The sequence below is a fragment of the Vicia villosa genome, linkage group LG4, assembly GCF_029867415.1.
Source record: "Vicia villosa cultivar HV-30 ecotype Madison, WI linkage group LG4, Vvil1.0, whole genome shotgun sequence".
In the NCBI taxonomy this organism is placed as follows: domain Eukaryota; kingdom Viridiplantae; phylum Streptophyta; class Magnoliopsida; order Fabales; family Fabaceae; genus Vicia; species Vicia villosa.
In genome coordinates this window covers 141,730,248-141,742,927 of record NC_081183.1, presented here as the reverse complement: position 1 = coordinate 141,742,927, position 12,680 = coordinate 141,730,248, and positions in this window count along the sequence as shown.

Sequence of the window (12,680 nt, the reverse complement as noted above, 5' to 3'; positions counted from 1 at the left end):
TCATATGCGTCGAGAAGCGCGAGGCTATGTTCAGAGGTCTAGCCGCCACCCAGTCTTCCAACGTCCTCAGCTTCACCACTTTGACATATAGAATCTCCTGATTAACGGAAGGGCCATCAATATTCTGGTCGTCCTCGGAGACCTCGGGCACGACATCCTACTGTGCGTCGTCGGCCATTTACTTGGAAAGCAGAGGAAACAGTGAATTCGACTGATCAAATCCACCCTTCCACCACAAGTCAAGTAAAAGGGCGAGGAGGACAAGCGACACGGGAGGAATTGTGCAATGGTTTTAAGGCGCTCGGAATGTGCGTGGAGAACCTTACGGTTATCCTCGGCGTATTTAAGGGTTACTCGGGATGTTCGTGGGAAATCAACAACTATCCCCAACAAATTTAAAGGATGCTCGGCGTGTTCATGGGAATTTCATCAGCCACCCCCACCGAACTTAAGGGACGCTCGGGAGAATCATGATTTCATCAAATTATTTCCTCGGCCCACTCACAAGACGCTCGGTAAACACATACTAGCAAAGCCTACATATCCAAAGTCTGCCCGGAAAATTCATCATTAAACTACCTAATCTCCTAGAAAAATCCTACGAAAACCTTCAAATTAACATAGCTACGAGAAGAAGGTAGGAGGTTACTTACTTGGTGAAGAAAAAGCGTTGACTGCAGTTGAACTTTGGGTGAAGACTGTTTAACCCGGAAGCACGAAGACAGTAGAGAGCTTAGAGAGTTTTTTCGAATAAGTGCAAATGATTTGCCTTTCACTCCTTTATATAGCAAGGATACGGGGAAACACAAAGGGTGCCATTATTGCCTAGGCCAAAAGGCGGCTCTAGGCAATGATGGCGTTCTAGACAACTGCCACGTGTCAACTTATCACTGACACCCATTTAAGTGAAACGACGTTTGACGCTTGACCTCCTCGGCTATAATAACTTCCCTATGCCCAATAACGTCTCCCTCTCCTCAGTCGATACGCAGACGCAAATCCGCCGAGGAGGCTCTTGAACTTGAATGGGACAAAGGCTCCCCGCGAGCATACCCTCGGCTAAACATCTCAAGGGAAAGCGAAAGTCCTCCACGAGCGCCTCTTCGGCCAGACACCTTATAAAGTCATTTGCTCCTACCAGGAACAACGACTTGGGGGCTCCTGTTGTGGTCTTGGCCGAGCAGGCCCAACGCTACATCATGGCCGAGCAGGCCCAATCCCTCATCCAGGCCGAACAGGCCCAATCACTCTAGGCCCAATAACACTTCCAGTAACTGTTATTAAGTCAGCTCCACGCAGAACCACATAGTCAAACCAACTGCGAGGAATTCGGGTACTTCTATGAATGTAAATTTAAGTTAATTAGCTCTTTCAGTTCGTTTTGCAAGTATTTAAATACCGCATGGAATTCTCTCTTCCCAATCTTTAACATATTTCTAGTAATCGTACAAACACTCAAAAAACATGTTACTAGTAACTTGTAACAAATTAATACGTAGAAAGGGGATTAACGATATTGATAAGCAAATTACAATTCTTTATTCAAACAAGCTCTTTGAATCTCTGAAAATAATGGTTTAATTTTTGTGGTCAAATTACTCGTCTGAGGTATTACCCATTAATTGTCCTCATCAACTTTGAAGGATTGAGTTTCAATTAGATATATATGTTGAAGAAAAAAATTCTGAATGAGCAAACTTAGAGAGTTTTTAATATTATTATGGTATACATTAGAATTTGAATGTGTTAGAAACTCTTTAGTTTGCTTATATCTGCTGCGTAGGACCTAAGTGGTTGAGGTTGTCACGCTTGACGCAACCATTGTTAGAAAATCTGACTTGTAAAAATTTTAATATATTTTTTATTTTATTAAAATTAAAGAATTGATGTGTTGCGATCATTCTCGTGAATATAATATGTTTTTGTACAGTTTTAATTAAGTTGGTTTGACGGAACAATTCATAAATTAATTTAATTTGTTAATATAATTGTTTTTTAAGTTAATCCATTTGACTTTTTTTAATAATTTTAAATTAGAAAATTATTAACCAATACATTTTAAATAATACGACATGTGATTTTATAATATAGAATCATTTAAAAGAAAAGGAGAAATCAAATATGTCACGACACAGATTTTGAGTCTAAAAATATGTAAAAAGAATCCGAGTTAAATAATTTTAAACTACCAAATTTTGTGAGCTAGAATAAAACTATAATTATTATAAAACAAATTTACTTCGTTTATGGTGATAATTTGGATTTGGCTTTCTATGTGTTTGACATTTGTAAGTTTTATGGAATACATATTTTAAATTAAGTTATATAGTTATGCTTGTGTGTCGAACTTATCCTTTTATTCCCATGTAATTAGTAAGTGATAAATGATAGGAGTATATTTTGATTGATGAAACTAGAATTCAATAACGTATTAAAGTAAAACTAAAATTCAAGTTGACATATGTATCCAATTTACCCTAGCGAACATATATGAAACAAAAGAAAACAATCGTAATTTGAAAAGAACAATATCAAAGTCTCATTTATTGACTGAAAAAAATAAATAAATAATATTAATATTCATGCAGAACTGTCTTAAATTAACTACAATTTAATCATGTCAAATAAAATAGAGGTTCTACTTGACTATAATTTGATTGTGAAAATATTTTAAGTAGTTTGTTTAAAGTTGAATGTCTTTTAAGAATATCATCAATTTTAGTTGAGCACATACATTAGAAAGACAATTATTTTACTTTAAAAATTTATAAGAATTATTAATAATGAAAGATACTAGGACATTACCTAATAACTACTAAAAAGAAAAAAAATTGTTAGAGCGAGACTCCAACTTCTCTCTAACTATTATCCTATTTTGTGGTTGGGCATGGAGGCCAAATTAGATACATGTAAGGATGGTGTTAGGTGGATCAGAGTTCACAACAATTATGACAGAAGAAGTAAGAAGGGGAAGTGGGACGCGGCTAATTATGTTAGAAGGAAAGGAGGGTTATATACAACAACTATATTTTTCACGGAGTTTGCGGACAAATGGAAAGCTAGGGAGTTGTATCAAGAGTTTAAGGAGATGAGGGACATTGATGAGGTTATCATTCCTCCGAAGAGAGATAGAAGAGGGAAAAATACGGGTTTGCCCGATTTTTCAACGTGACAGATGAGAGTTTGCTGGCTACGAAAATTGATAACATCTTCTTGGATGGTAGGAAGATTTATGTGAATCTCCCAAAGTTCCAAAGGGGTGAGGCCCAAATTAATAGGTTTGGGACTGCTTGAGGGGCTATAAGGGGGCAATTTCTTCCGACAAAGTCTGGTAAAGAAGACGTGTGTATGGTTAGAAGGAAGGAAGTTGAGAGGATGGCTGAAGGTGGAGGTTTTACGAGATATAGGTTAGGGAATTCCTATGCGGGTGTGGCTAAGGGTGTAACAACTAAGTTTGAGCATAACAATAATGGTGGAAGAAATCGAATCATCCATTTAAATTTATCTCCGACGAGGGAGGAGATTTCTAGGTATGAGAAGGCGTTCGTTGGTGTGGTTGAGAACCCAAGTTTAACCTATTCTATGCAAGAGATTTTTTACGCGAAAGGTTACTTCTCCGTTAAATTCACCCCGTTGGATGCACACGTACATATTCTTGAAGATTTGATTGAAGGAGAAGGGGCAACTTTTGTGGAAGGTGGTCGTGATTGGCTAGGGCAATGGTTTAAAGAGACGAGGAAGGGGAAACCCTTTGACGTGGATCCGGAAAGGGTGACGTGATTCCTGATTGGGCTTGGAATCACATGTTTTTCGAGTTGGTTTCTTCGACTTTGGGTGTCTTTATTTGCGATGATGAACTCATTGTTGATGGCTCCAAGATGGATGTAGCTAGGCTAATGATCCGTACAATATATGCTTCGATGATCCACGAGGTCCTTAATATTCAGATTCATCAAGACTTTTTTCAGATTAAATTTTTGGAAGAAGCTCAAGGGCTGGTTGTTGCTTTTAGCTCTAAAGTGAATATGGTTAGGTTCGGGGTCAAAGGACTCATCGTTGGAGGTCGATGGAAGTGTTTATGGTGACAGTGAAGATGAAGAAGAGGATGAATATGTATCAGATTCTGCATTAATCAAGAGTGATGTGATGTCTCGGTGGAAGTAGAGTCAGAAGATAGGGGGTCGAAAGAGCTTGTGGCGGCCAAAGTTGTTGGTTGTGCTTCATCGCAGGATAATCCGCTGTTGTTGGGAGGTGTTGTCCGAATCTAAGGGTACAAAGGGATGTCAATGAGCATTGATAGTGACAAGTAATAATTAGTCTTTGGTAGGTGTGATGGACTCGTGTCTCAAGGGTGTAGAGTCAGCGGGAGGGACAAATGTGAGTCCTAGGTTCTTCTATTATCCTGAGCGGTGTGGGGCCTAGGTGAACAAAGATGTTCCATTGGCTTTTGTTGGGCCAAAGTATTTGGACCAACCTCCTTTGGGGCTGTTATCCTTCGACGAGGTTTATAACAACTAAATTAAACTGAGTCCAAAGTCAAGAAATGGCGTGAGGTTAGAGATTTGGGGGATCTCGCAGAATTCTGGAAATCTTATTTTGTATGTCTCAATTCTAAATAAGTTCCGAAAACTCTAAAGAGCTACAGTGGCTCGCAGATGTTGGGAGAAGTGGATGAGCTTTTTTTCTGGGGGATATGTTCTTTGTTGTGAGTCTATGATGCATTCAGATGTCGTCCAATGTAATTTGATCTTCAGGAATAATCCAGATTCTGTAGTGGGAGGTATTATCAAAGATTCCATTTAAAAGTTGGGTTTAGTGTGTGTTGGATCAGAAGATAGATTCCTCAAAGATATTGAAGCTATGGAGATAAGAGATAAAGAAGGATTAATGGTTAGGAAGGCGGGGAAAAAAGGTTCTTGATGATTATAGTTTCTTTAAACATTAGAGGAGGAGAAAGTAGAGTTAAGAGAAAGAGGATAGCGTTCATGATTCAGTCTGGTAAGGTTGATGTTTGTTTCCTTCAGGAAACTAAATTTTTTATATTTAATTTAAAGTTGGCAGAATATTTTTGAGGGGCTAAGGATGTGGAATGGTCTCATTGTGATTCCAAGGGCACTTCGGGAGGTCTGGTCATCCTTTGGAGAAAGAATTTGTTTAGTTTGTTACATAGTTTTAAAGGGGAATGATTTGTGGGTTTAAAGGCTCTGTAGAACTGTGTGCTACAAATATATTAATGTCTATGTTTCCTATAACTTAGTGAGCATGAGGGGTTTATGGAAGAAATTATTGAGTTTGAGGCGATCTTTGGTGGGGGAAGATTCGTATATTGGTGGCAATTTCAATACGGTGTTACACAAGGAAGAAAGGATAGGGAGGAGTATTGGTCTAGTAGTAAGGATTGTGAGTATTTTTGCGATTTTGTTGAGGAGATGGAGCTTATATATTTGCCTTGTGTGAGAGGGAGATTCACTTGGTTCAGTAGGAACGGCTCAACATGAACAAGCTTGATAGGTTTCTTCTTTTTGATAAGTTGGTGTCCGACTGGAAGATGGAGAGTCAAAGGGTGGGTATAAGGGAGTTTTCATATCATTGTTCGGTTTGGATGATTTCAAGAGTGTGCGATTGGGGGGCCTAAACCATTTAGGTTCAACACTGGTTGGTTCAAACACGACAATTCCAGTAAATTCATGGAAAAGGAGTGGAAGCTTATTAAAATATTTGGGAGAAGGGACTTTTGCTTGTATGAGAAAATGAAGTGGCTAAAAGAGAGGTTAAGGATTTAGACCAAAGAGATTTTCAGGTGGATAGATTTGAAAGTTGAAGAAAAAGTTACAGAACTGAATGAATTCGATCTTTTTTCTGATTGATAATGCTGGAGGCTCAGTGGACAAGGAAATAGAAGATAGACATTTGGTTAGCGATGATATTTGGAAGATTGTGTTTCAGTTCTTAAGGTGGAGAGAATGGTGTTTCAATCTAATAAAATTTCTAGGGCGTAAAAAGTGAATGAATGAAACTTAACATTCTAATGAAAGAGTAAAATGATAATTAGAGAGTTAACATCTTGGTTTTCAAATAAACTGAGGGAACTATCCAAGGTAAAATCTAAGTTCAATTTATTTAAATATAATATTAATCAACTTATACTGTCGATTTTCTAAACAACTGGGGTATAAGATTATTTACAAAATAAAGGTAAATTTTTTGTTTTAAATAAAGCACAAATTTGCAGGAGCTGGGAATCAAAGCTCAAATCCTGATCTACATAACCTATCAGTTTTCTACAAAACCGAGGGATAAGATGAAACTTTTTTTAAAAAATAAAATAAAATGACGCATTTCAGGTCATTTGACCTTAGATTTTCTTTGGCTAAGGTGAAATCTATATCATAAAATGTGTTATTTGTAGTAGTGACCATTGAAAATACCATTCAAAACCTTCGAGTTTCTAAGAGCTTCATCATCTTCAACATCACTCCAATTAGCATTTGGTTTCAAACTAGTTGTACCATCTTCAAAAGTAAACATTGGATGTTTCCACCCTTTTATCAATACTTTCCAAGCTTTGTTGCCCATGGATTTGAGAAAGACAATGATCATAGACTTCCAATAATCATAGTTGGGGCCATCTAAAAAATGAGGTTTGTTGAATGGGAACAGGGGTTACACGCGATGTCCATTTGAGCAAAATTTATCTTCCTTGGAGCTCACCCAACAAGCTAGGGTGTCTGCTCTAGTGCCAATTAAAATACTATTCCTCTGGGAACTGATGCCATATGCGATATCCTAGAAATTGGTTCGACAAGCTAAACCAGAGTCACCATAATTTGTACAAGGTGATGGAGCAGAAAAGTAATAAATAACACAATCAATTGGTAACCCAGTTTGATGCAACCTGCACCTACGTCTTGAGGGTTGGCTTCCAACCCAAGAAAGGAAATTCACTATTACTAGTTTAGTACAATCAGTCTTACAAGCAAAAACAAATCCTATGTTGTTAAAAGCCTCTTCCATAAAGTACTCAATGACTTTGCTCCCCCTAAAAATGAGACACCCTCTCATTTTCCTTTTTTTTTTTTCCAAATACCACCCCATAGTGTTTGGGTTACAATGATTAAAACCTAGTTATCAACTTTAATCAAAACTATGAGTGATGTTGAATCTTACAACTTAACTATACAGACCTACAACTATGCCAAGTTACTGAAACATAGTGTGGTGAACATCCAACAATAACAAGGAATCTAAACAAACCATAGTACTCTAAAAATATTCAATGTATTACTTTAACTCCAATATAGGTTATAAGCTTTTTATATAGCATAATGTTTATGGATTTTTCTTCATGTATATTTGATTTGATTTCATCTAAAAATAATGCAGAATTTGTTGGATATTATTTTTTCCATAAATCTCTCTAGCAAGATATGGTTTGTTTCAATTTAAATTCAAATCTCCATTTAAATCTGAATTAATCTTCTTCCAACTGTCAAACAGATCACCTAATCATATTGGTAAACCAATATCAATAAAATCTGATCCAATCTTTGACCAGAGAATTATCCAAAACGCAATAGCTTTGACCTTTTTCGTAAGGCCCATAAGTCGTACCAACATACTGAGACATCGTAACCAGCATGTGTCTCTTCTGCACCTCAATACTGCTGAAACAAGCTAGAGTTATCTTGAACACTTTGAACACTTCTCCTTATTGTTGTTTTGCAAAATTCATCCAATCGAAAGAACCAATCCCCAAGAAGAAACTACATCTTAAAGACCTTGAAGAAAAAATTATTGTTGAGAGTTGTTACTTATTTCAATAAATTTTTAAATTCATCTACCCTACATACTTGTTCATCCATCATCTCTCTTTTTCATCATGAATCATTGAATATATACATTTTTTACTATCTTTTATTATTGTGAATATGTTGTAATTTTGTATATATGATTATTGATTATAGTGTTTAGTTGCAACTCAATCAAGCAAACCCTAAACAAACTTTCGTTTTTCTTAACAAAAGGAAAATGGAAATGCTATTTCCACCCTTAAGACTGCGCCCCACACCTCTAAAAACAAAAAAGCCCTTCATACGTCTGGAGATGCATCTTCGATCGCACCTAAAATCACACCAGTCTTTGTGTTTCTAGTATCTACCCTGTAATACGGTGAACTGACTTTTATATCGAAATGTCGCGGGTAAGCAAGAGTCGCCACCGACTTTTATTTTATCCAAATATCGGAAAGGCTAAAAGAAACAGGAAAACACCTTTTAAAAAGATTTGAGTTCGGGGGGTAATTATGCAAAGGGAAGGTGTAAGGCACCCCTTGCATCCATGGTTTTCCATGGGCTCTTAATTGCTTTGCTCTTTTTGTTTCAGAAATGTAGATGAAGGAGGAAAAATGCACTTTAGCTCGTATATGAGCGTAGCCAGTTTTTGAAGAATTTTGAGAAAGAATATAGAAAATAGAGCATGGCAAGGAAATTAGGGGCAATTACCTTAAACTTAGATGATAGGTCTCTTTTTAGCCTTTCAGGGGAAAGGGTCTATCCTTGCCATAAGAGGGCAGGAAGCCTTTCATTTGGAGGTTAAAGGGTCGTCGAATCATCCTTGGCCATAAGACTGTCCCATGCCATAGGAGGGCAGGTAGTCTAAGGTAAGGATCAGAATAAGCCTTATTCGTAGGCAGCCAGAAGATACCTCAGCCTTTTTCCGTAGGCAACTTCCAAGGGTCGAGGTCATATTTGTGTATCGAAGGCAGCATCATTTAGGGTCGTATGACCTTTAGTTATCGAGGCAGCATGGCTGAGGTATCTTCGTATTCGAGGGACATGGCTTATTCTGCAAAAAAACACAAAGGCAACAGGCAACAGGCAACAGGCAATAGGCAACAAGGCAACAGAGAGGTTACCCCAAAAGGGTGCGTGTGTGCAACAATCACGTGGTTCAATTCAGTTATTTATCTTGTATTTAGTTATTCTAATTGATTCAGAGTTGCACTCCCTAAATTACTAACCACACAATTATAAAGCAATAAAAGGGGAAAGGGAAAATGAAACCAGCGGATCCCCAACGGGGTTTGACATAAGTAATAATAAAAATAGAATAAGAATAGGGTTTAGGGTTACCAACGACGTAGCTTTGGCATTTAAACCCTGAAAAGAAAAAAAAAGCAAACAAAGGAGGGTGAGTGCATTATCAATTCGGAGGCAAACGGGATTAACCCTAAAATAAAGAATAAATAAATTAAAAAAAATAATAAAAGAGACAAAGGCACTTAGCTCTGATTTGATCTGATAGGGTTGGCAGAAAGCCTCGGAGTTAACCCTGAAAAATGGCAAAGGCTGAGGAAAGATGAAGGCAAAACAAACCCCTAATTTTAAAAGAAAACAAAAATAGACTTTAATTTTAAGGTACTTAGCTCTGGGTTCTTGATCGGGCGCGTTGTCGGAGTGAACCATGTCGATAACCCTGAAAAGGCAAGGCACAAAAGAAAGAAAATATTTTTCAGTGTATTATCAATCCTGGTTAAGATTCAAATGGAATATAATGATAAATCAATTTAATTAATTATTTGTCTTGCGACCTAATTAATTAAATCGAGGCGAAAAACTAAATTGAGTAAAAATAATTTTTTTGGAATTTTTAGAATTAAAAGAAAATACATATGAATTTTTAAAGATTTAATGGTAAATTGAAATAAATAAAGTCATTTAAACAAATATTAAAAGGGAAATAATTAAATAAATAAATTAGATAAATAAACATATAAAAGGTTTTTATGAAATCTTATATAGTTTTTATGTATAAAAATAAAATTAAAAATAAAAACAATCATATATATATATATATATATATATATATATATATATATATATATATATATATATATATATATATATATATATATATTATAAATAAGATAAAAAGGTTGTGCAATAAAAAAAAAAAGAAATTACTTAGCTTTTGATCGTGTGTGGCGCAGGCCTGTGGTATATGGTGGACTAGCGTCTTCACGTGCGTAGGATCTGGAGAACGGAACATCAGATGGACCAAAGAACGAAGGCGCATCATGTACGCGTGGACTGGCACGCACTGAATCCATCCGTTAGCAAAAGATTTACGCGCGCGAAGGATTTTGAATCCAGCCAATCACGGAGCGCCACCCAATCATCTTCTTCCCTCAAAAAATTTTGCAACACGTCTTTTATAGAGCTTGTTGCAAAACAAGCTATAAAAGACTTACTTTTTACACCTACCATTTACGAATACATCCAAACACCACAAGAAATATTTCGCGACTATGCCACTAGAGTCTTTCAAGGCCCCTGAGTTCAAAAAACCTATTGGTTTCCCCTAATTTGGCCTCAATCATAAAGCCCCAATTAGAGAGTTCGAAACCCTAATAATGGTATTAGGCATAAACATGCATAAAAAGACAATTAAAGCTCCAGACGCAATCAAAACTCCATCACAACTATAATATGCAAATAGATTTCAGTATGAGTGCATGAATCAAACAAATCGAAGACTTTAAAGAAGATGCAAACCGTGAGTGGTATGGGACTGTTCTTGATGTTCCGAGGCTTGGAGATGTCTGCAAATCGTTCAATAATCCTCCAAGAATGTGTTAGGACGTACCAGAGGCCTTGAATCGAGTTGTATCTTGGAGTTGATGTTTGAATTTTCCTTGGTTGTTAGAGCTCGGATTTGGTTTCTTTGGCTGCAAAAACTTGTGAACCCTTGCTCATGAATGATTTGTCTATTTATAGAGATGGATTAGGGTAACATAACATGACCAAATCTTCATTGAATCTTTGATTTGTCAATTTAGAAAATTTGATTTGAACATATTGTTAAAAGTTTCTAATTTAGTTCAATTCCAATATTTTTTCACCAAGCTTTGTGGACCACGAAAATTAACTCATTAATGTGATATATTTGATTGGAATTGGGGCAAAATAAAATCTCTAACTATTTTTATGATTTTATATATTTAATTTATGATTTAAAATAATAAAAACCATAAAATAAATAACAAAATCCTAAAAATAATAAAACTTTGGTTTTAGGGCGTGCATGGGCTCAAAGTGAAGATTGGATTAGTAGAACATAGGCCCATTTGGAAGATTTTAGATTTTGTGACCTTTTCTCTTCACATTTTCCTCACAAAATAGTCCAACTTTGACAAGGTGTATCTCCCTCAATTTTTGAGGTATGGAGGTGTTCTAGGACTTTTTAGAAACCTTAGAGAGTCCTCTAACCAGTGTCTTTGGTCTCACATCATACTTCTTCTCCATTCTCATTTTATGTCCTTTTGAAGAAAGTGTCTTCTTGTTGACTTTTAAAAAGGACCTATAATGTAGGAAGCCATATCTCTTGAACCATTGACCTATGAGCTCTGATTCTTGGACCATTGGATAGAGGAATGAATTCCCTTTAAAATGAGTTTTGGTGGGAATTTTTCTGATGAAGTATAAATATTTGGTGAATTTTCGAAGTTTGGTTGACTTTTTCAGTTCATGCCCAAAATAGTAACTTTTGGCTTTTGACTTTTCTGATCTTTCCTTGTATCATCATGATCAACCCTTGATCAAATGATGATTTTAGGGTTATGAGTATGTTGCTGACCAAATATCTTGAATTCTGACTGTGTATTGACTTGAAATGACTATTTTGCCCTTGAGAGTCGACTGTTGACCTAGTCAAGGTTCGAGGGACTCAATTTGCTCTGATTGGCTTGAAACTTTGCATGGAGATTCTTTGGGATGTTTGTGACCCTATGGAACCACCTTGAGCCATTGATTCAGTGATTTTCCTTTGAACAAACCAAACCCTAGTTTCTGAGCCTTGTTTAGGAGAGTGTGTCTTGAAGCTTTATGTATTGATTTGAAACTTGAATAGGAGAAATAATGTGGGCAAATTTTGGGGTATGACATACCCCATTTTGAACAAAATATGGTCCGAAGATGCATCTTCGTATATTATTTGGGTGTATCCGGAGATGAATCTCCAAAATACCCTTTGAAGTAATTTAAAGGTGTATGACAAGGAATATTTTGTAGATGCATCTCTGAAAATCCCTGAATGATTTCAAGGCAGCAACACTCTCCCAACTTTGAAATATTTTTAGGCCAACTCATATTTTAAGTGATTTTAGGCCATAAATTAAAAAACGGATTCACTAATTGATTCAAACATACATTAAAAGAGTCATACATCAATTAAAGTAAAATTAAAATAGGCAATAAATATATAACTTATTTCGGAAAAACAAGAAAGATGCAAGCAAACACAAACTATTGGGTCTGTCTAACCCTCTGGTTTTTCTTCGTCTATACTTAAATGAATTATGTGCCTCGACAATCATGCTTTCTACGATGGTCAATAGGGAACTGCCTTCCTCAAAGAGTTTTGCCTCTATCCTTGATCTCCCCATCTCCATAATACGCTGATAGATTGCCGACACATTCTCAGTGTGATCATGCCTAGCCTCAACCATCACCCCACTATGAGTACAGGTACACCAAACAGGAGTCCTCTCAGTTGTATTCGTGAATCACCGTGAAGTCAATAAAGTACTTAAGGTAGATCACATCGAAGTAGGTTGCATTTTTATTCACAAAAATGGACGTGCCAACCAGAAACAACATATAATACCTCAATGCACAAGTTCA